The following is a 23,369-nucleotide window of genomic DNA, read 5'->3' on the forward strand; positions in this document are numbered from 1 at the left end:
TTCGCACCGTACTTTTCAGTAAAGATTTATTCACACTTCCTTTGATTTATCTAGTCTATGTCGGAAGCAGACGAACAATCAATCATGATAGCAGCAAAATGTCAGTCGATCGCAAGGAGATAAAAAATTAATATTTTCATTTTTATTCTATTATTATTACGAAAAAATATCAAGTTTTATTTTCTAGTGTTTAAGCAATATTCGAGATAGAGTAAAAACATTATATTTTTAATCGCTATATAACATACACAGTTTTTAATTTCTAGCAGCACTGAATAAATTCATTGAATATTGTGTGCTATGCCTCGTATTCACTGACCAGAATTAATTTCAAAAAAGCAAGTCACAGTAATTTGGTATTTACTTCCGGCTGTGGAATGATAAGTTTTCCGCATTGAGTCAGTCAGCATTATCCGCTTTCATAAGGGAAGGGGGCGTGAAGGGGAAAAAAATAAAATAAAAATAAGCTCAACTCGTTTAGCCAGGTTCTAAGCGAACCGTAAATATATTTGTTTAAATAGGTCGGACAACATTTTGTTGTCCTTTAAAAATGTCAGATTATCAGTGCAAGGGGACGTACGAATCTGTTTTTAAGAAATGTAAGTAGAGCAAGTAAAGTTATATAGTGTTGCGAAAAGTTCACCTTTTTTTTTTTTTTTTTTAATTTTGCGTACCAGTCTGATGAAATGCTTGTTACGTTTGAAGTTGGATCAATTGCGCTGTCTAGTTAAGTGAGTGTAATACACAATGGCAATGCGTTGCAGTAATATGTCGACATTAAAATATATATGTACTATCATTCTTATTAAATGGAAGTCTTCATTTTAAAGATACTTTCGCGTGCATTTTATTTTATTTATTTTTTTTCGAAATATAAAAAATCTGTTAGTTCATTTTAAGTTAAAATATTTAATGAGAAAATGTAATCGCATATAACCTTATTTAGCATTATTATTATTATTATTATTATTATTATTATTATTATTATTATTATTATTATTATTATTATTATTATTTTGCATACTGCAATCATAAAATAAAGCTACAAATTCCTTGCCGATTTCAAAAATTGCTGAGCTTTTTATTGTGTAAACCGGAACTGTTTACTCAGATAAAAATGTACTTATACAATAAGACACTTATAGAAAATTTTACATGAAAATTCACATAATTGCTAATAAGGAGTAGGAATGTATATTGGTTTAAGCCCATAAGAATGCAATTTGGTTGACTAAATCCCAAATTGCCAGCCCATCTTCGTTCGTTCAGTATCCAGGTAGATACCCAACAGGGTGCACCACGAGAAGGTGAGGATTGGACATTAGGTCAGAAGCCCTGGTCGGTTCTCCGCATTCCTTTAAAGGCTGTGTGGAGGTCTCCTCTCAGTTATACAGTTTTGACCCTAAGCAGTACCTTATGCAAGGTACAACATGACAAAATTTCATGCCAGCTGGGGAGTCGCCCGGTTAAACAAGGCCCCAGTTGTTTTCGCCAGGGAATCAGGGTGAACAGCGAAAAGTTAGCTACTTGAACAAATCTGAAAGTACACCCCAACTCAACATCACCAGAGCTAATCTTCTTGAATGGCAGGCAGTCTCAAGTAGAGTATATCACTCTACTTGTGCCTATGGTCCCACAGAAGGTTCTACTAAGGTAGAAGTGGAGGATTTTTTTTTTTTTTTGATGCTTTAGAAAAAGCAACTGACACAATGAAAAAGGAAAAGTTGGTCCTGGTTGGGGATCTAAATAGCAGAGTAGGAAATGATTGTCCGCCATACAAAAATATTTTGGGAAAATTTGGAGAAAAGAGCAAAGCTAATAATAATAGCAAATACCTGTTGAATTTCTGCTCAGGACATGGACTGGTTATTACTAACACCATGTTCCAACATAAAAATGTGCACAAATTCACATGGTGAGAAGAGGCAAGGAATAAGAAAAGTCTCATTGACTATGTTATTGTTGATAGTGATGTTTTCTCCCTGGTGCAGGACACCAGAGTGTACAGAGGATTTGAAATTGGAAGTGATCACTATTTAGTCTTGAGCAGGATAAAATCGAATTTCATATTGAAAAGAATAACATGTAAGAAAGTTTTAAAGGGAATAAAAGTTGAACAGCTCTCAGATGTGAACTGTAGACTAAAATACACAAAGATTATTGAAGAAAAAATGAAAGAGTTTGAGAACAGGAATCAAACCTTGGAGATTCAGTTGCAAGCCTTGAAGAAAACTCTGATTGATTCAGCCAGAGAGGCATTTGGTGAGGTAGTCTGCAAGGATAGAAAAATCAGAACTCCATGGTGGACACAGGAAGTTAAAGAGGCAGTGAAGGAAAAGAAGAAAGCATATCAAAAGTTCCTGGCAAATAAGTCAGCTTTTTCTCTTAGAGAATACAGAGACAAATGTAAGAAAGCTTAATACTGTGTAAAACTAACTAAACAAAAGTCATGGGAGGACTTTGGCAAGAATATAGAAAATAAATATCAAGAAGGTGGCAAAATATTCTGTAGGTTGTTGAAGAAGCTTAGAAATGGAGGAAAGATGCTGTAAAAGGAGTTAGAGATGATAAATGTTACATGAAAACGGTAGAAAAAGATATCCTTGAAGTATGGAGTAATTACTTCGAAAAATTGCTAAATGAAACAAGCAGTGATAGCACAGTGGTAAAAAAACACTCAACAGGCATACAGTCAGGAATACATATCCATACTTGAAATAGAAAAAGCCATCAAAGGCTTGAAATGTGAAAAGGCAGCAGGAGTAAATAATATTCGACCAGAAATTCTGAAGTATCGTGGTATAAAAGTCTTACAGTGACTGTACTGCATAGTTTAGAAAGCCTGGACAGAGGGACGAATTCCCAATGATTGGAATTGAGTTCCAATAGTTCCCATATATAAAAAAGGGAAATAAAACTGAATGTGAGAATTAAGAGGTATTTCCCTACTGAGTGTTCCTGGCAAGATCTATGCAAGTATACTTGAGAAACGGTTGAGAAGAATTGTAAAAGAAAAGTTGGTGAAGAACAAGCTGGATTCAGGTCAAATAGAGGCTGTCAGGATCAGATCTTCACTTTATGACAAATAGTTGAGAAAGCATGGGAATATAACAAAGGTCTGTATTTAAGTTTTGTCGATCTGGAAAAGGCATATGACAAGGTGCCAAGAGAGAGAAGCTATTCAATACGCTATAGTTATATGGTGTCAATGGGGTATTATATCAAGCAATACTTAGTCTTTATTTGAGTTGTAAGTCAGCAGTTAGAATTGAAGGAAGTACAGGAAGATGGTTTAATGTTAAATCTGGCATCAGACAAGAGTGTACATTATCCCCTCTGTTATTTATTATTTATATGGATCACATTATGAAGGAAAGTGGTATTAAACATGATATCAGAATTGGAGATGTTAATGTTAGCTCTTTGCTTTATGCGGACGATGTTATACTTCTAAATAAATCCGCTAAGTTTGCAAGATTCCCTGACTAAATTGAATAACTGTTGTAATAGATATGATACGAAGGTCAGCAGCATTAAAAAGACAAAGACAATGAAAATAGGTAGAATTGTTGAAAATGTCAACTGTATTATGAACGGGGAACCTGTGGAACAAGTTAAACATTTCAGCTACTTTAGGCACGATTTTTAGTGAAGATGGTAAATTAAATATGGAAATAGACAACAGAATCAACAAAGCTGGTATGGTAGGAAATCAATTGAATAAATTCATATGGAATAAGTGAGAAATTAGTCGGAACACTAAATTGCTGTATACAAGACAGCGTTCAAACCAGTTTTAACTTATGGATCTGAGAGCTGGGTCAGAAGTAAAACACTTGACCAAAGACTAGAGACCGCAGATATGAGCGTCCTGAGAAAGATTAGAGGCGTGAACAGATTGCATCAATGGCAGTATCATATTAATAACGAGGATATTAGGAAAGAACTCGACATTGTCAGCATCCAGGAATGCGTTAACAGAGCTAATCTCAGGTGGTATGGTCACTTAAATAGAATGGGCGAGGAAAGATTAGCAAAACAAGTGTTCTCTGCCAGGTTGGCAGGAAAACGACCCAGAGGAAGACCAAGATATAAGTCGATTGATACGGTACAATGTGCCTTAGACGATAGAAATATAAGATCTGATAATATTGGAGTCTTGACAAGTAACAGTCTAATTTGGAGGAAAATTGTAGATAGGAAGTTAGTAATGATGTAAATTTATGTAGTACTATCATATCCCGTACATCCCTTGAGGGTACATGTCAGGAATTTGATGATGATAAGAAGGAATGTAAATATATCGAATTTAATAATAATAATAATAATAATAATAATAATAAATTAGGGTGTTTTTTTAATAGAGAAAATTCATAACATTTTACCGACTGCACAAAACTATGTACTACATTTTAGATCTAAAAATAATGATTAATGAAATGAATAAATAATAATAATAATAAAAAAAAAGAATACAGAATACTCCACAAATGTAATACATAAAGCATTTAAAAATTATTTACTACTTACTTTAGAGTTCATTTCATTTATTCATTCATTCATTTCAATCAGAATTCATTTCAATCTTCGGAGTTTATTTTGTTACTCGCAGAATTACTAATAAAATTAATAATTCAATTTTAGCACGTGGACTCTTAACTAGTGTCTTTGTTTGTCCCTTCATGCCGCGTTGTATGTCGTTGATTTGATTACAGTTATTTTGAATTAAGTAAAAGCAAGGTAAAATTCTATGTGTTTGGTGTCTACAACAAAGGTTTCGAATTATCTATTCCGTATGCCGGACATGGTGCTCATAATGTACGATGCATGTTGCAACTTTTGTTGGGTAAAATTCACTTTAAAAAAATAAGAGGACTTTAAAGACCAAAAAAAAAAAAAAATTGAAATGAGAAATAAAAAAAAATAATAATAGAGCATTATTATTTCAAACACGCATAACTGCGCCTGTTTGAAACTATTGAATATCATTCTCCAGTATGTTTATCGATTATTTAACCCTTATTACTATTAGCCTGCCTACGGTCCTAATGTACGATAGGTTTACAACTGTGGTGAGTGGAATGTACATTTAAAAAAAAAAAAAAAGGTTTCCCATTCGGAAACTCAGGTTTTCTCATCCCGCATGTAGACAAATCTGCCCTAGTGCCCCCGCAGTTCGCATACAGAAATACCACTGGTGGCGTTGCGTGTAGTAGATGACTTGTAGCATTGTGTAGACAGTGAACTGTGTAGAGTGGGCGCCCTCCCGCGACGAGTCAAAGAACTTCTTGTAGGTATGACATATTAATACATAATTATTTTTACGTTACCACGGGATTTCTACTAACAAGAAAAAAATGATAATAGGTGTGGATATCTTTGTGTAGTACTTGTAAAGATATTTAAAATAGATTTCTGTTTGTTACTTTAAAGCGGTATGGAAGCGAACGCAGTTGTTGAGCATACAAATGGGTCACGACATGATGAGTTCATGTTGTTACAATAGGAAATAAGCTCTGCTGATAGCGGTTCACAAACTTGTCATGCCTGGATGCATTTCCAGAGAAAATGTATTCGAGGGTAAGCATTTTAAATTTTACTGAGATTTTGTAGCCTGAATTTTATTCTCTCTGGAAATGAAATGCTGTCCTTGGATAAACAAGCAAAGCGTCAAGTAAGAAAGTAAATAAATAAATAAAATCGGAGTGAGGGTAGAGAACGGCGAGCCAAAAATTCGAAAACCACAGTCAGGTTAATAAATATAGGATTCCATACGACTACAGGGTAGGGGAGAAGGCTTAAGTATTACTTACGTCCATAATAAGTATCGAATTTTGAATACAAATACAAATTGAAGAAGTCTGACGCTTTCTGAGTTTGAGAAATAGGAGGATAAGACATATGATAGAAAATACATGCTCGTAAAGAATTCTTACCAATACCGGTTAAATTTTGCAGTTCTTGGCAGGTGGGAGGGAGAAGAACTCAGGTTTATCTCTGAAAAACTGAGCATGGGTGTGGTCAGGAAGTATGTCATGTCCAGATTCTTTTCATGTTAAGTAGCAAAGGGATGTATTAAGAAGCAGGTTAACACTGTGAGCGTATCTTCTGTGAATATTTCCAAAAAGGGATATGAGAGTTACCAAGGGGGTGGGGGATTACACAATTAAAAGACACCTTTAAGAGCTTTTCCTCGATGAGTCCTTAACTCCCTTAAAGTCCTTAATAATAACAACAACAACAGACTATATATAGTTTTTTCACTTCAGAAGATTTTTGACTCCATATGCACAACGTTCGCAAAAGCGAATCCTCAATTGTTTACATGCAGAGATTCAAGAAGGCAGACCCGAACCCGACTGAGCTTGCTGCAGTAAGCGCTTTCATTCGCCGAGAGATCTGAACTCTACAGTTGCGATTATAACGTAGATAAATTCATTGGTTATTGTCTTCCGAGCAGTTGCGGTCACGGTTCTTGTTGTTCTCTCCTGTACAGCGTAAACGTGGTGGCCAACGGTCAGTATATCAAAACACATCACACGAGGACATTTTTTATCAAGATTTCATTCTTTATTTCAGTGGTCTCCAAACTTTTTTGATCGCGTACCCCCAAGACAGAAAAAATAAAATAGCGCGTACCCCCAATTGATTGAGCAAAAATCTATTGTAATAAGTATTATAAAGAGGAAATATGCCTTTTATCATCATATAATAATTAAAAAGCTAGATATTTTTACACGTTATTTATTACAATATTTAATGTGAACAATGGCCTTGCATTTTTTTCATAATTTCTTGAAATTCTGGTTTGATGGCTTCTGATACTACGATGCGAAGGTCTGGTTCCAAGTTTAATTTATTTCGATATTTGGTTTTAATACCTGTCATTGCAGAAAATGATACCTCACATAAATATGTAGAACCAAACGGTAGGAGTGCATCATTTGCTGTGTTTACTAAATTGCTATATAGTTCGCCCACCGATTTGAGGTCCCTCTACACTTCTGCGCATGTCAGAAAAAGGAGAATCCATTCCGATAATAGGGTAATCAGTCTGTCTTCTGGGATGTAATAATAAACAAACTGAGTTTATTACATGTCGGAAAATTTAGCTTTTCTTTTACGAACATTGCTGTTTTTAAAGTAACTATTTTGCTTGTATAACAGTTGGAAAAATGTACGTAGAGTGTTAATACGTGCAAATACTGCATTCTACATAAAACAATGTCACTTCGCTCCATGATAAGTTTCCTTTTATTCTGGGACTTTTTAAAACAAAATCCGATTTCATGAAGTATTTTCCTTAAAGTTTCTCTTTTCCAAAGAAAATTAGTTTTTTCTTTAAGCACAGGAATCAATTTCGGAACAGTTGGCACTCTTTTCTCGACCACGTAAAATTCGTGAATAGCTCTTCTTATAACGTCTACATCAAAATCGTTCAAAGCTACGGTTTCGATGGTTTTCTTTCTCTGGCGCATTTTTAGGAGATTTAAATTTTGGCTTACCTTCACCTTTTCATTCCCTACGAATTCTTTTAACAGTCGACCCCGATACGCCCGCACTTGCACGTTTTATGTCTTGAGAAAGGGGAACAAGAAGACGGGCTTCTGACGATTCTTTTTCGCAGAATGTCAGCACATTATTCAATATTCTTTTGCAAGATCTACTGAAACGTATAACAATAGAACTTGTTGACTGTACTGGATCCATCATACAAATTAATAATAAAAAAAATGCAAAAAGAGAACAACAAAAATCAAGCTAGTACTAGTACAGCGACAGACAAAAAGCACGTGATTTCGCATGTTGGCGACCAATTCGTACATCCTTCATTTCTTTCTCCCCTTCAGCATAAATCGACTATTCTTGGCACGAAGCCAAGAAGGGATCTAGAAATGGTGGGCGAACTAATACTCGAACTTCAGTCCCATTCACCAATTGTGAAGAGATTTCTGTTGAAATTCGTTTGTCAAAGTTGTGTTGTATCTAATGTCAATTAATTTATTATAATATTAATAATAATTCACTATTTCTAGTGTAAACGTAAAAGTAAGCACAAAAAGGCGTTGGAATGCACAGAAACAATATATACTAAAAAATCGTTAAACTTACTACTAATAGTCAAATAATTAATACAACTGTGGTGTCATCTGTAGATAGCAGGATAACTAAGCAATTTTTCTTCTCTAGTTGGGCTTATCAACACTGGGATGCTCTACAAACAATGGCAATGATAAGAAGTAAGAGATTTACTCCCTGGTTTTAAAAAACATGACAGCTTTGCCACGGACGATTATGTGTGCAAAGTCGCCCAGTGTGCGCTACTGGCAAATTTAAGTTTACAGGATCTTTATAACGTCTTTGTCTATATTAGATATATGTTTAATTGATGAAAGAAAGTAATATTCTTTATCTTTAATTAATTACTTAATTTTTTCCTATCAATATAAATAAAACTTTTTTTGACGTACCTCTACCTATCGACTTGCGTACCTCACTTTGGAGACCAATGCTCTATATCACTGCCACTTGTGAAATAGAGTAAATATTACTAATTGTGTTTTACCTTAATTCCGTCATTTATTTCCCTTCACAGCATCCGCTTCTCTTCATCTTTTCTTTTCACTCTCAACAAAAAGTTTATCCATTAATACTCTTCACTAAAAAGAATAAATAAAATAAAATAATAAAAACTATGCATGTATTCTCTTAAATTGGTCATTGAATACTGAAACATGCACGCTTGAAATTTAATAATTTGTCTACACGTATTATATATTATATATGAATCACAAGTAGCGCCCTCTAAAACAGAAGGGAAATAAACGTGTTTATAGAGGGAAATTAAGAAAAAAATAAATATGCTCATTATTTTACTTTTTTTTTCTAGTTTTGTTTCTTGTTTTTTTTAGAGCTGCAATGACTTGTGGTCATTCGGACCCTTATGCGATGCTCCAGTGATTCCCTAATCATCAGCGTTTCTTGTTATATACTTTCAGGAAGGTGTATATTATACTATGATATAATGACATAATCAGGTTTACAATATTACTGTCCTCCTGTCAACAGTTGTCTTCCAAATTAATCGGTTATTCTCCAGGCCTCCTGTATTATTATTATGTCTTATAAGATGATTCTAAGTTTCCTGTCACCCTGGCATAAAATTCTTGCTTTGTTAACCTTTTTCTTCTATTCTATTTAAAAACTGTTCATACCATATAATATTAGCTCTGTTCATCCATTCTTGAACGATGAAGAAATCACGTTTCTGTCTAATATTATTTTTAATTTTTATATGAAATCCTGTCCAACGATGGCGTCTGTTTACTTCAATAACTTTATTCAGGACTGTAATAGCTGTGGCTTCTAGACTTTGATCAACTTTCATATCCAAATCAATTTTCAGATCCACATGACTGGGTTAAGACCGTCTTATCTATTTTAATGTTTTGGCTAATTTTCCTTTTATTTCATATAAGTTTATTCAACTCTCTTCCACCAGTTCTTTATTTATCTGTTATCTATTTCCATATATAATTTGCCATCGTCACTAAAATTTGCAATTAAATAGCTGAAATGTCTTACCGGTTTTATAGATTCTCTATTGAGAATACAATATTCATGTTTTCTATGTTCTTGTCCGTTTTCATAATGTTTGTTTTTCAGTGGTGATAGCGTATACTCTTGTCTTACACCTGATATCCATGAAACCCACTTCCTTCCCATTTATCAATTATGATTGTTCACTTACAATTTAAGTATATCGTGTAAATGATATTTACACCATATAACTGCAGCGATTTGACCAGCTTTTTCTTGGGACCTGATCAAACGCCTTTTCCGGGATTTACAAACCTTCCATACATATCTTGGTTACGTTCCAAGTGAGTTTTTGACTCTGTTTTAATGTAAAAATCTGATCCTGACAGCTACTATTTGGACGCAGCCCTAGTTGTTTCGATTGTAACTCCAAATAGCCTGAGTTACTGAGGAAAATACGCTTCATAAATTTGTCCTTGAACACTGAGTAGGGAAATTCCTCAGATCTTCTGGCCAGGCATCTTCATCATAAAGTTCCGATTATGTCTTTTCACCATACGTTTCTCTGGCTCAATTGATCAATATTTTCGTCAAATTTTGCTTTGATTTCTAATTCTTGGTTGTTTCTTGTGTTCAAATAATTCCCGTTTTTTATATTTGCCTGAATGATTTTAGACGTTGGCTATTTTCAGTACTACTCATTATTCTGCTCAGAACTGAATGACGATGATTTCCTATTTCAAATCCCTTAAATCCCAATCAGTCTAAAGTTTTGTCTTTCCTCCAAATTTTCCCCCAAACATTTTCTATTGAGTAGAAATATTGTATTGAATGATTTCCCACTGTACTGTTGTTCCCAATAACAACTAGGTTTTCATTTTTTTAATGTAATCTCTCTCTCTCTCTCTCTCTCTCTCTCTCTCTCTCTTTCTTTCTTTCTTTCTAACGACTCAAAATTTCCTCTTTTTTTTTTTTTTTGGTAAGAATTTCTTGTGGGTTCATAGGCACATATAAATATTATTGCCCAGTTGCTGATTCTGAAAATAAGTATATGACACGCTGCTTGAAATTTCTTTCCGAAAAACAAAGACGTTTATCTTTATGATTAACTCTGAATACCATAGATACTATATCCTATTGTTAATCACTACCGAATCATAACATATTACTCAGGAGCCTCCGTAATTCACTGTCTACTATGAACAGGAATCAGTTCGTATTACGTTACTGTAAATTGAATCTTCTGCAATATTCGCTAGAGAATAGTAAAATTTCACCAGAGATGAGACCGATCTATATTTATTTTTTATCATCACTAAGGTTAAGTGCATTTCCACTATGCATTTCAGATTAGAACCAATGCTATTTGCTCCTAATCCCAACTTGTATTGTGTGTGCGCTCGTGCATTCTACGGTCGAATATGTTGAGCTGAGGATTAAAAACCAGATGATAAACAAACGAAAAAAAAAATAATTGCATGTGCTGTAGGAAAACTAAGTTCCTCAGTCGGTTGAACGACCGTTAAAAGCCTGGAAACATTTCTTCCACTCCCTAAGAATTTATGATTTGTCGATGTAAAAGTTTTTTTTTTTTTTTTTTCCTGAAGATTTAGAGTCACAGAAGTTAACAAGAGACTAATCAGACTTGTTTGTTATAAAAATAGGAATTTTCTTGTCTTGTATAGGGACAAATCTGAATATAGGTACAGTACTTTTATAATTACTTTAAAAAAAGGATTCAGCTAGCCTGGTGGATAGCGTTTCTCCCATGCAACTTGTGGGTTTGAATCCTACTATGCATGATAACGGTGAGTCTTTAGGTGATAGATAAACTTCATCATCCTATGACACCACCATCGCACTTATTAGAAGCCTGCAAAATTACCTACTGAGGCGCAAGAGAAGGAAGCTAGATTATCTAACTATTTTCCCTCATAGATTACTAATAGGTTTACATTTTTGGCACGATTGGTATACGAGCCACATAGCTCGTTACACAAATATAGACGAAAAAAGTCGCACATATTGATTTTCTTATTTTTATTACATGCTTTTTTTCTTCATGTGGTTAGCATTATTCAATGCTAACAGCAATCATTAATTTCGTTACAGTTAAGTTCTTATAATAAGTTTTACTGTTACAAGCTTTAATTGTGCTTATTTCTTTAAAAGATATTGACTTTGAGTCAATATCATGGCGGCCATGAGAACACACGTAGTTTACAAACAAAAAAAAATACTAGTGGTGGTGTTGGGCAGTATATGGTGTTGTATGTGGATGATGATGGTAGTGACGTTCTGTGTAGTTGGTGGATTAAGTGGCGGAGAAAAGTTGTAGAATACAGTAGAGTGCCCTCTCTCGATGAGTCCTTGTACACCTTGGAGGTGTAACGTAATAATAATCTTTATATTATCATTATCGTTATATTCATCACATTTGTTTATATCGTTTTGAAAATTCTCGTGCATCATTATTATTGTACCTGCGTTAGCGCTGTGATCGTTTTGAAAATTCTCGTTTATCATTATTATTGTACACCTGCTTTAGCGCTGTGATGTCTCTTTTGTTTACGGGTAGACCCACACCGTATAATGCGATGGAATAGGGTGTTAATTCTTATTTCGATAGTTTTCACTATCTGTATATTGCAAGTGTTCTTCTAGACGGTTTGTTTGTCTTACGAGATGGAAAACCCGAGTTTCCGGGAAGAAAATAAAAAAATTAAAAAAAAACTTCCGCAGCCGTATTGAGAGGCTAACTCACCTTCAGTTGTGATAGTCCTGCCAAAGGCTCTTCGCCTCCGAAACGGGATTCGAATGCAAATCTTTCCAACCAAAGGCATCGCGGAAACAGATTGAGCTACGGAGGCTCCCATTTCTTTCTGCCATACTAAAAATGTATATTTCTTTAATTTATAAAATGTTTACTCTACTTTCTTTTTTGTTTGTTTATGTTATTTATGTTATTTTTATGTTTTTGTTATCTTATTCTTCAGTTAGGTTTATAAAAGGAGGGAAGCGTTTTAAGTGATCTTCAATATGTCAATTTACACAAATCTGGCTACATTCTGTATTTTGTATTTGAGCATTTAGTTTTTTATTTCATCCTGGCAGATTGTTAGCCAACTGTTTTCTTTTATGTTTCCACTCACGAAAGAAAGGTTGGGAACTTATAGCATATTAATACTATGGGTGTGCTAAGGATTGTTTCTTATTTCAAAAAAAAAAAAAAAAAATAATAATAATAATAATAAAATTTGAATAATTTATTTATTTTTGTACATAGACCGGAAACCCCATTTATAGAGATAGGGAAGTTTTTTCCAAGCCACCTTAGTCCTCCAATAAACATTCATCACAGGCCGAACGACGAAATTCATCTCCCACCTAGGTTGTCAACTGCCAAGAACATGATTACAGGGTGTTTTTTTTTTTTTTTTTTTAAGAAAAAAATAAATAAAAACAGAAATATTTTGCACTTTTCTCCTTTATAATTATAATTATAACACAAATAAATAAAATGATACCTAATTACAAAAGATCAACAAAAAAATTCTTAAAAAAAAGTTAAAAATATACTCGTACACAAGAGATAATTACATAGTTTCATTGTCTCATAGTTATTAATAATGCATAATTTAAAAATGATTAATATGCGTACAGAAATCTGGACTATTAAAAAGAAAGACCAAGGACAAAGACAGGCGAGAATTGGATATTTACAACGTAAATGAAAAGATCAAGGAATATAGACAGAAATCGAAAGAGCATTTATAGAATGGAAAGGAAAGATATACCAAAAGAAGTGGATAAATATAGACCAAAGGAAGAGAGAGAGATAGAGAGGGTCTTTCCATCTTTGCAAAGATGGAAAGACCAGTGAAGTCTCAGGCTAATGACTTATTCTTGATAATAATAAGAATACGTACAGGATACAGAATCTGGAGATACACTGTCGGTGTGTCACGGTTCTAAAATACATGTAGTTTTTTTTTGGGGGGGGGGATGATGAGATCACATGCTGCGTACTATATATTGATGGAATCAAACTGCAAGAAGTCGACGAAGCAAGGGACTTGAGGGTGAATGCGAACAAAGAATTGAAGTTTAGAGGACATATTACAAATGTAGCCAAACCAGCACATCCAATTATATGATTATTGAAGAACATAAAGCAGGGATAGGGAAGTTATTATTCCACTTTATAAGCATTAATAAGGCCATATCTGCTCTAGTGGGCCCAGATGTGGTCGCCTGGATTCCTGGATTCCTGGATGATGAAGTGGTGGAGAGAATCCAGAAGCGAGTGACAAAGATTGTGAAAGGTCTGTGAAATGGTTCCTATGATAGTAGACTGAAGGTCTGTGGGATTCAGAAACTAGCTGATATGCATAAGTTATTTAAGGGGTTTTATAGGATTAACACTGATGACCTTTCTTCAACACAGTGCAGGAGAGGGGGGGGGGAGGACGAGGGAGTCACACCTGAAAATTGCATAAGAGTATGGTTAACATGGTTTGTTAGGACTAGATTTTTAACTGGAGGGCGGTTAATGGGTGGAATGCCTTGGCAGAGGTGATTGTGAGTGCTTTGTTTATGGATGAGTTTAAGGAGGGGTATGATAGGTATTGTGGAAATAATGGCTAGTGTGTCAATATAGGTCTTCTGTCGTCTGACTCCATGGAGTCATCCGTGCGCAATCGCATATAGCTTTTATTTTTCAATATATAATACTCATTCGACCTGTGTTCCAACTTAGTACGGAATATAGAAATTCAAAAGAACGACTCGTAATTAATTTGTGTAACCTATCAAATAATTCCTGGAAACAAAAATCTGTACTGGGGAGAATATTTGCATGGAAGAGTTGGCAAAACTCTACTCCCACCTGAAGACGATCACAAAATAACCACGCTGAGACAGGAACTCGCAGCTCACTAGTCACGAAGAAGTTCGTTAACCACCAGACCAGCACACTTGTTGATGTTCCCTGCGTTACTAGGGCATATTAAACATTTTGGCATTTTAAGTCAGTAGAACCCTATTTGTTTATTTTATTTTATTTTTACCAGAGGCATTATAAAATTATCACAGATAACTATCCTACAAAACAACTCTTCATATTTTCTCCATCCCATTTTGGTATAGCAAAGCTTATTCTCTCCAATCTTCTCTGATAAAGATCTGTAAGTCGAAAGTTTTCAGTGGTTGACTGTAAACAAGGTTTCACTATGAACACAATGGCAGCCATTGAGCAAAAAAAGCAAAATAATCGTTTAATGTTTTCTTTTCGACTCTGTTTTATGATTTTATCGAGGAAACGAAAGCTACTAGACGAGATTAAAAAAAGAAAGAAAGAAAATAAAAAGAAAGAGCGCAAATAACGTTTGCTGGTAGTTCTGGCGTGAAGTGACTATAGGTCAAACAGTTCTTCAGACAAAGCAAAGAGGAAGCATAAAAGGAACAAATGCGATGGATACGCACGACATAGATAACCGAGCGTGATTCTAGCTCGAAACATACAATTACAAACCCATTCTTAATACTGACTTTTTTTTTAATGCACAGATGGGAGGTTATCATAACTATATGCTATTTATCCAGTGATTCACAGAAAGGTCATTGGTCTAATGCGAGATAAGAAATGGCAACAGGACAATGAACAGCGAAGGTTACGCTTTTCGTGCAAACTTGGGATCGTGCTAAAGTCTTTACAGATTTGCTAGTAGCACTGGAAGCATTAATTTTTAAAAAATAAAAATTCGTTATAAGAAATTACCTCTTAATTCATTACAAAATATACTTTAAAAATGCCACGCCACTCTATTTCATGATATTTAAACGATTATCAATATTAAACTGCCGTTGGAGATAGCAACTATTAAGAGATGTTGAGAGATTGTTATTTTACACGTCCAGGGAGTCAAAAGACTCATCTACAACTTTGTCTCCACCACACAATCCACCAACTGACCTCAGCTACACCAATGCCATCTACCGCCGACCACCACCACTACTATTTTCACAGACAATCGCAAACATCCATGCCCACGGCAGGATTCGAACCCGCAGCCTTTTGGCGATACGCTAACCACTCTGCTTTTATTTGTATAATCAACATGCTATGTACATTCGGAACTATAAACAAATATTTACAATCTATGTACAATATTTACATAGCATGGTTGTTGTTGTTGTTTACATATCTTTCTAATATGTTGACAATATCAGTTTGCAAGTCTCCACGCGAGACGTTTTCTTGGGGAGGGGGAAAACAAGCAATGGTCGATATTATTGTTTATTTTTATGAAATATTTTTGTCATTAATATATACTAAGTTAGAAATTTAAAAGTTGTATTTTTTTAAATATATCAGTGTTCTGTTTTACTTTTTGTTTGGGTTGAAAAATCATATAATTGTAAATAAATAAAAAAAACAACTGGTAAGCACATCTTAGTTTTATTAGAATAAAATACATGGTAAGAAAACTATAGATCTATATTGTTTTATTAAGAAAGCAGTGCCGAGGAATTTTTTTTTTTAAAAAAAAGAGTGTCTATTTCAAAAGTTTCGAGTCCATCTTGCCAGAAGCGTTATCAGTTTAGAAAGTTTGAATCTCACTGATCTAAGATGAGTATGACATTATAGCATATGCTAACAGTTTATTTTTATTATTATTATTATTTATTACGTGAGAGGGCACACTACTCCACTACAAGCTCACAGTCTCCCTTGACACTACGATCATCAACACATCTATCGCCCACCACTAGTACTTAATATATACTCCAAATCTGGAAGAAATTCTCTCTCTCTCTCTCTCTCTCTCTGATATTTACAGACCATATATTATATATTGTCTTTAAATTGTGTGCGTTCTCATGGCCGATTGGCCTGTATGTTGCATGAAAAACCAGAGTTTCAGGGAGAGAATACCCTGCTACCTCCGTATGAGATCGGCTAACTCACCTTCGATTTAAGGTGAGTTAACCGATTTTAAACGAACTCAGGTCTTTTCCAATCGCTTTTGCTTCGCTTTTCAGTGGATATTAGTTTCCTGATTTGTTTTATTAATATTTATTGTCATAATTAGTGGTTCGAGGGCTAATACCAAGAGAACCATAAAGAGAATTCTCTTTATGGTCAAGTGTTCCCTCTGACCCTGAGCTATGCGTACATTCGAAGATGCGTCAAAAACTTTTTCAATATCTAAAGTTGGTAATAAGCATGATTTACTGATTAGTTGACAGTATTCATGTATACATCTTAGGTGTGCTGTGATATCTGCTATATTCCTTTTTTGAGCAAGCGATGCAAGTTTCTACGAATGTTTCTGTTATCTGTTTATGATAAATTTGAATATAATTTTATAGCTTGTATTCAAACAGCGTAACACGTCTCCATTTCTGATGTCCTTTAGCTTTTCTTGCTTGGATTCTTTTGGCAGTAAGGTGATGTCTGCTGGTGAATTATTCTGACCTTGTTTGTATTTCGAACATTTGTTTGATCATTCTTGTGAAAATACTTTTGCAAAATTCATTGGTTAAACAATCTTCTTCGGAAGATTTTCCTGTTGGTGAGTGCTTTATTGTATATTTACATTCTGCGATTCTTATAGGCATCAATTTTTGCTGCCTCTTTCTGGATAGGTTTGGTCAAAAGTGACAGGAATTTGTTACTTTCAATGGTATCGCTCACTTTTTCTTTGAATAGAGCTATAAAATCTTCGTCTCGTAGTGTGTTTCCTTCATAAATGCAGTGCATTTATAATTCTATTTTCGTTTTTTTTTCTTCTTTCGAACAGTCAGGTCGTGGATTTTGTCTTTGTCATTATCTACAACTTTTAAACATGCCTTGAGCATTCGATTTCCTGGTATTGTAGCTTTCTATTTATTTTTAAGCAGATCTATTTCTGTTCTTATTGTTTTTAGTCTGGTCTGAGTAGTATAACCTAGATAATTTGTTTTCAGATCTACTATCCGTTCTCTGTCCCACTGGTGCTTTATTCCACTCCCTATTCTAATAGCTACCTTTTGATGTTCACTTGAAACGTTTCCCATTCGCTGATTTTATTTTCAAGTTTTTCTTCTTCTTTGTTTCACTTCTACATTAAATTCAGCTTCTTCGATGAGTTTTTGGAACAACTTTTTTTTTTTTTTTTTGCAAAAGATGCTTTATTTGTTTCCCCCAGCATTCTTTTTTCTTTATGTTTTGTCGGTCCATATATATATATTAACGAGTACATACCTTATTTTCCCACACCGTGTAACACTTGATGCGTATTTCTTTCGTTAGAAAGCAGCTGGGTTATTGAGTTATATTTTATTGGTGCTATTAATACCCAGCTGTTCCTTTTATGTACAAATTCATAGATAAGAACGTAACGAGCAGTTATTATTTTCCTATTATTATACATTCTATAGAGCAATTATTATTTATTTATTTATTTCTATTTTATTTTATTTTATTTTATTTATTTTTATTTTATTTTATTTATTTTGTAGCCTATTTGTGTACAGAGGCTAATGACTTCACATTAATTGCCTTAGTACGCACAAACATTGTTTGCTTACATTTGGATAAAGGATTAAACTAGAATATAATTTCTTGGCAACTTTAGTTTATAACCAAGTGAAAAAACTTTCTAGTTCATTACAATATTTAGGCTCATAAGTATCGTGATTTCTGATTTATTTCTTGCGCTTGTGATAATTGTAAAGTCAGACTGGCTTTTGCAGTCAGACTGCAAAAGCCTCTGTACCTTATTCAAGAATACAATAAAAGTACTTGTTTTTCTTGCATCTGCAGTATAATGGCTGTTGGGGAGGGCGTGTAGTTAATGGTTGGGAGCGAGTTACTATCGCCTCGATGTGAACATGTTAAAACATTTTTCGTGTGCGAGGTATATGCAAAACGTTTTAATGTCTTTTTTCCTAAAGTAAAATCAGGGGTGCGAGTTATACACGAGCACAAATTATATTCGAGTAAATATGGTAAGCGTTTCGCCGACAACTTGACATCCTTCTGCTGATTCCCCTGCTCCTCAACAAATAGTGCAATTAGAGAAGCTGGAATAAAAACAGTGCTAACTAATGAATCACGTTCCCTCTCACAGAAACTATGCTGTATAGATTCAAGCAAAACCATATGTTGCATTGGAAACACAGTGTCTGACTAAAAACTATTGTCGAATTTTTCAATTACATGAAATAAGTGTTTGTTTTATTGCATTTGAAAATCTCGATGTCATTATGACAGATCACATAGGCTAACTTCAAATAAAATTCAACCAAGGTTTGAAACTTTGTGTGAGCTGAGCCTGCGGTATTGAGAAGTTCTGTCGGAACGATAAACGACACCCCGTCGTGAATGTGTTAAAAGTAAGAAATATATATATAGTGAATGTTATGACAGTTTCAGATGTTATGGAATTCGATTGAAGAGAATTAGCATTTCAACTCAAAATTGTCGGTTGTCTTTGGGTCGAGCGATCTTTTGTTAATATCACACCAATCATATGAACGTCTTCATAGCTGCTCTCTCATGTAAAACAAAATTTAACTTGTATGTATTGTAATACAAGTTAAATTTTTAAAAAAAGGTTGAATAATTTATAAGCGTATAAAAGGATATCACCTGTAAATCGTTGACGTGCCACCTCTGGCACGCGTGCCATAGGTTCGCCATCTATGCCCTAGCCAATCACACTGTATCATATTTGTGTGCTTAAGCCAATAAGAAATACAATTTGGTCAGCTGTCAATTCTCAATATTCTTTACAAGCTTTGTAGAGGCCTCTTAGTTAGCTTACAAGGAATTTACATTGTCGATTAAAAAATATATATATATTTTAAAACGTTTATTCAGAAAAAATTTAAAATATTATTAATCAAGGAGAATAAAATCATTATGATAATGAACTATAGCTAAATCTGGTTTTACATATCTATGGGAAAGTGTCAGAATATAGGTTCATAACTACCTTTGCCATGAACTGAGTTGGTATTGCAATAATCAAATTGCTAATCAGGACAGTATTTTAAGTTTCATCAGCACTTTTAATGATTCTGAAACAACTGATACTCATTATAGCAAATTTGCAGGGAAAGCAGGAATAGTGAATTTTCTTTTGAAAAGCATATGCCTACATGGCTTTGGCTAGATTTTTCCATTAAGTACAGTAAGTTAGTTTGCTATGCTTATGAAGTTGACTAATGCTTTAGCTGTTCTCCACTTCCCTAATACAGGACTGTACCTACTCAAAATTAATCAATTTAATATTTTCATTTTTATGTCTAAATGTTTTTTCCCCTTTTCGGTTTAAAGATAATTAAAATGATAACGTAAACAAAATAAATGAAGTTTATTAGGTCTGATTACTGATATTTCACTAGATTCAAACAGCATTTTCATAGTACAAATATACTTGTTAGACATACTTTTGACAGGTATAGAAGTGACGAATTCTCCATGCTTGCTGCGCAAGCTCATTAATTGAGAGTACTATTTATTTGTTAATAAATGCATGAATTTATAAGCATTCCATTTAGGCTTTTATATTTGTAGACAGAAGACGTCTTAAGTTTGCGCGGTAATAATTGAGCTTTGCGTTGTGTATCGAAGGCCGATGCTTGCTCGTCTAGTCCAGTGGTCTCCTTTTTGATCGCGTACCCCCAAGACAGAAAAAAATAAATAGCGCGTACCCCCAATTGATTGAGCAAAAATCTATTGTAATAAGTATTATAAAGAGGAAATATGCCTTGTATCATCATATTTAATAATTAAAAACGCTAGATATTTTTACACATTATTTTTATTATTAACAGCTTACAAACATATTTATTACAATATTTAATATGAAAAATGGACCACACTTTGGAGACCACTGGTCTAGTCAAAGCTACCCTGGCTTGCTCGGTTGTAGGAGCTTATAGGTCCTCGCAGCAGCACCGTGTTTTCTTGCGCGCGCATAGCCATTTCACGTCGTCTCACTCTGTTGCTTAAACTAAGGCTTAGCTTAAACCACAGATCATACGCAGTCAACGTAGCTCTAGCCAGTGAGCTTCAGCCACCCTTTACAAGTGCGCATGTTGCTTGGGAAAATTAAGTTACAACCAAATTTTTATGACAATGTTATTGACCAGTTCATAAAGAAGAACCGTAGGGTGGAATTTGTATTCAAGTAGCTAAATTGAAAAATATAGAATATCATTTGTAAAATAAATGCTGTATTTGTATGATTAAATGTACATAAATTTCTAAATATATAGTTTTAAATGGTCAGTACAGGTAACCCTCGTATAACGCGGCACTTATACAACGCGTACATTGTATAAATACCTACAAATTGTAGTATAAGTATCTACAAATTGTAGTAACTCTTTATCTTTTCATATATTTTTCACCGCGCGACTTCAAAATCAAATTTTATCTTCGTTAAATTTGTGTCTGCCCGCATCGCGCAGGAGGTAGTTATAAGTAGCGAATTTATATTAAGGGAAACACCCTTTAGCACGCATGTACGTCAATTGTATACCGTATAAAGTGTTTATTGTTGAAAATTGTCTTCGTTTTCTGCCAGGAAAGCGCATTAAAAATCATAAGTGTGTTATCTCAAGCTGAGCCCTTTATTTTCTGGTGAGTTACATACATAATTAATATGTAATGCTTTTTTAAGTAAAAAAATTATTTTTATAGTAAGCCACAAATTGCATTGAAAGGGAAGAAATGAATATTGAAAAGAAAATTCGTCTCGAAGAAAAAAAATTAAAATCATGGAGCCTTTGAAAAATGGAGCAAAACCAGTTGTTGTAAGGACTTAGAATTTAAATGAATCAACAATCAAACACAATGAACATAAAATACGAGAAAGTGTTTATTGCTGGGTCAACGGTAAGGCAAAACTCGTTGCTCGTGTACGCAATTTTTTAAGAGAAAGATGGAGAAATCTCTAATGATTTGGAAAGAAGATGCACTCAAAAGAAAATTCCTTTGGATGGAAATCTTATTAAACAAAAAACTCTAAAAGTTTATAAACATTTATAATGCAGACCAGGTGTTCAATGCTGATGGGTTATATTGGAAAAAAATGCCAAAGCTCACCTATATTTCGAAAAATGAAAGATCAGCTCCTGAATTCAAAGTTTCCAAAGACAGAATTACTCTACTGTTTTGTAGTAATGCATCAGCTGATTACATGACAAAACTAATGTTTATTAACCGATCCTCAAATCCTCGTGCTATGAAAGATTAAAATATGCACTTATTTTTATTTTGCCTAAAACATTTATGCAGTACGTGCAGTGAAGCTTAATTACAATTTATAATTTTTATACTACGTATTTGTGTCATACTTTATGTTTTCTTAACTTGCATAAATTACCTGAATTAAATAAAAATATATTTTTGTTGGATATGTCATTGTTGTTTATATAATTTTTTTTTTAAACCGATTTCGGAACATAACCCTACTTTTTTGTATGTGATCTGAGTCTCGCATAACGCGATTTATATAACGCGGCATTTCTATGGAACTTAACATCCGCGTTATGCGAGGGTTACCTGTAATTCATTATTCCGATAATCAGATTTCAATCACACCTTTCACTCCCTGAATGATAACAAGAGCAAGCGTGAATTTCAAGACACCAGCATTCGCCCCTGAGGAACAGGGCTGAAATATTCAAATCATAATTGCAAAATATGCATGAAGTAGTCACTATGTGTCCTTTAGGACTTGAATTTGAAGTGGCCTAGAATGTTGGATTGGATGTCCTAAATAAAAATCTCCTAAATTTTGGGTTACTTATACAGCTACAGGTATCTTATTATATACTGACAAATTAAGATTTTGTTTTCATCTACATTTTATCTTAGCATAAGCAAACAAAAGTTTGCACATGAAGTACAATATGACTTGCTTATATTTTTATTTTTTGTATGCTGTGGACAGCTTTCACTACAAGCTGTCCTAAATATCCATTGTAACGAAAAGCATGTTTTCTATGAGACATATATTAGTGCCTCAGTCATAGCAAAGGTACTTATTTTGCTTTTTAATTTTTTTTTTTAAATATACGAATTCACCATAAAAGATTACTCCACTATAATACATTGATATCAGTATTGCTGAAAATCTGGCTCTAAAGAACAAATATGGAACTTTTCAAGTCATTCAGCCCCCAATAAGAAAGGTTTATTAGAGGCGTGCTTACATTTAGATAAAATATGAATATATGCTAGTATTTGTGAGATGTTTTAATGCTGTTGATCCAAAAAATATATTCTGAACAGAGTCATCCATATAATCATGCAAAAGGCAGATACTAAAAACAGTAATACTTATTTCAATGTAGGGATGAATGGCTGATGAGATTTATTTAAATTTATAGCAGTACTATAATAATACCAACAGTACTGATACCGCACAGGTATCGATAATCTTATCATAATTAATAAAATTAAGCAGGTACGCTTAACAGTTCAACACAACTAAGATCAAGTGTCCTTAGTGATCTATAACTGTTGCTGAGATGGGAATAAGATTTTATTTCATATATATACACGTATTATATATATTTCATAAATATACGAATTCACCATTTATATATATATATATATATATATATATATATATATATATATATATATATGGGTGTCGTGTGCCCATTTCAGTTGGGTGTACTGCAAAATTTCACGTCAATGTGACCTATGCATGGGCGTGTGGCAGCAGAAAATTTTCCGGGGGAGGGGGGGGGGGGTAGCAAAGCTTGGAGACAAATAATTACATCAATAAACGTCTTTTAGATTTTTTATGTAATTATTTGTC

General features: G+C 33.9%; 1 long non-coding RNA gene across 1 annotated transcript; it reads right to left on the reverse strand.

Annotated features, from left to right (window-relative positions):
* Nucleotides 1-299: 299 nt before the first annotated feature.
* On the reverse strand, nt 300-15,558 carry LOC150097509 (uncharacterized). The gene is made up of 3 exons (XR_016549713.1): nt 15,320-15,558; nt 8,567-8,660; nt 300-416 (listed from the first exon to the last, which is right to left on the reverse strand). It is a non-coding gene; the product is annotated as an uncharacterized LOC150097509 (long non-coding RNA).
* Nucleotides 15,559-23,369: the final 7,811 nt, after the last annotated feature.

The sequence above is a fragment of the Typopeltis vanoorti genome, chromosome 17 (genome assembly GCF_054136105.1).
Source record: "Typopeltis vanoorti isolate ZY-2024b chromosome 17, IOZ_Tvanoo_1.0, whole genome shotgun sequence".
Classification (NCBI taxonomy): domain Eukaryota; kingdom Metazoa; phylum Arthropoda; class Arachnida; order Uropygi; family Thelyphonidae; genus Typopeltis; species Typopeltis vanoorti.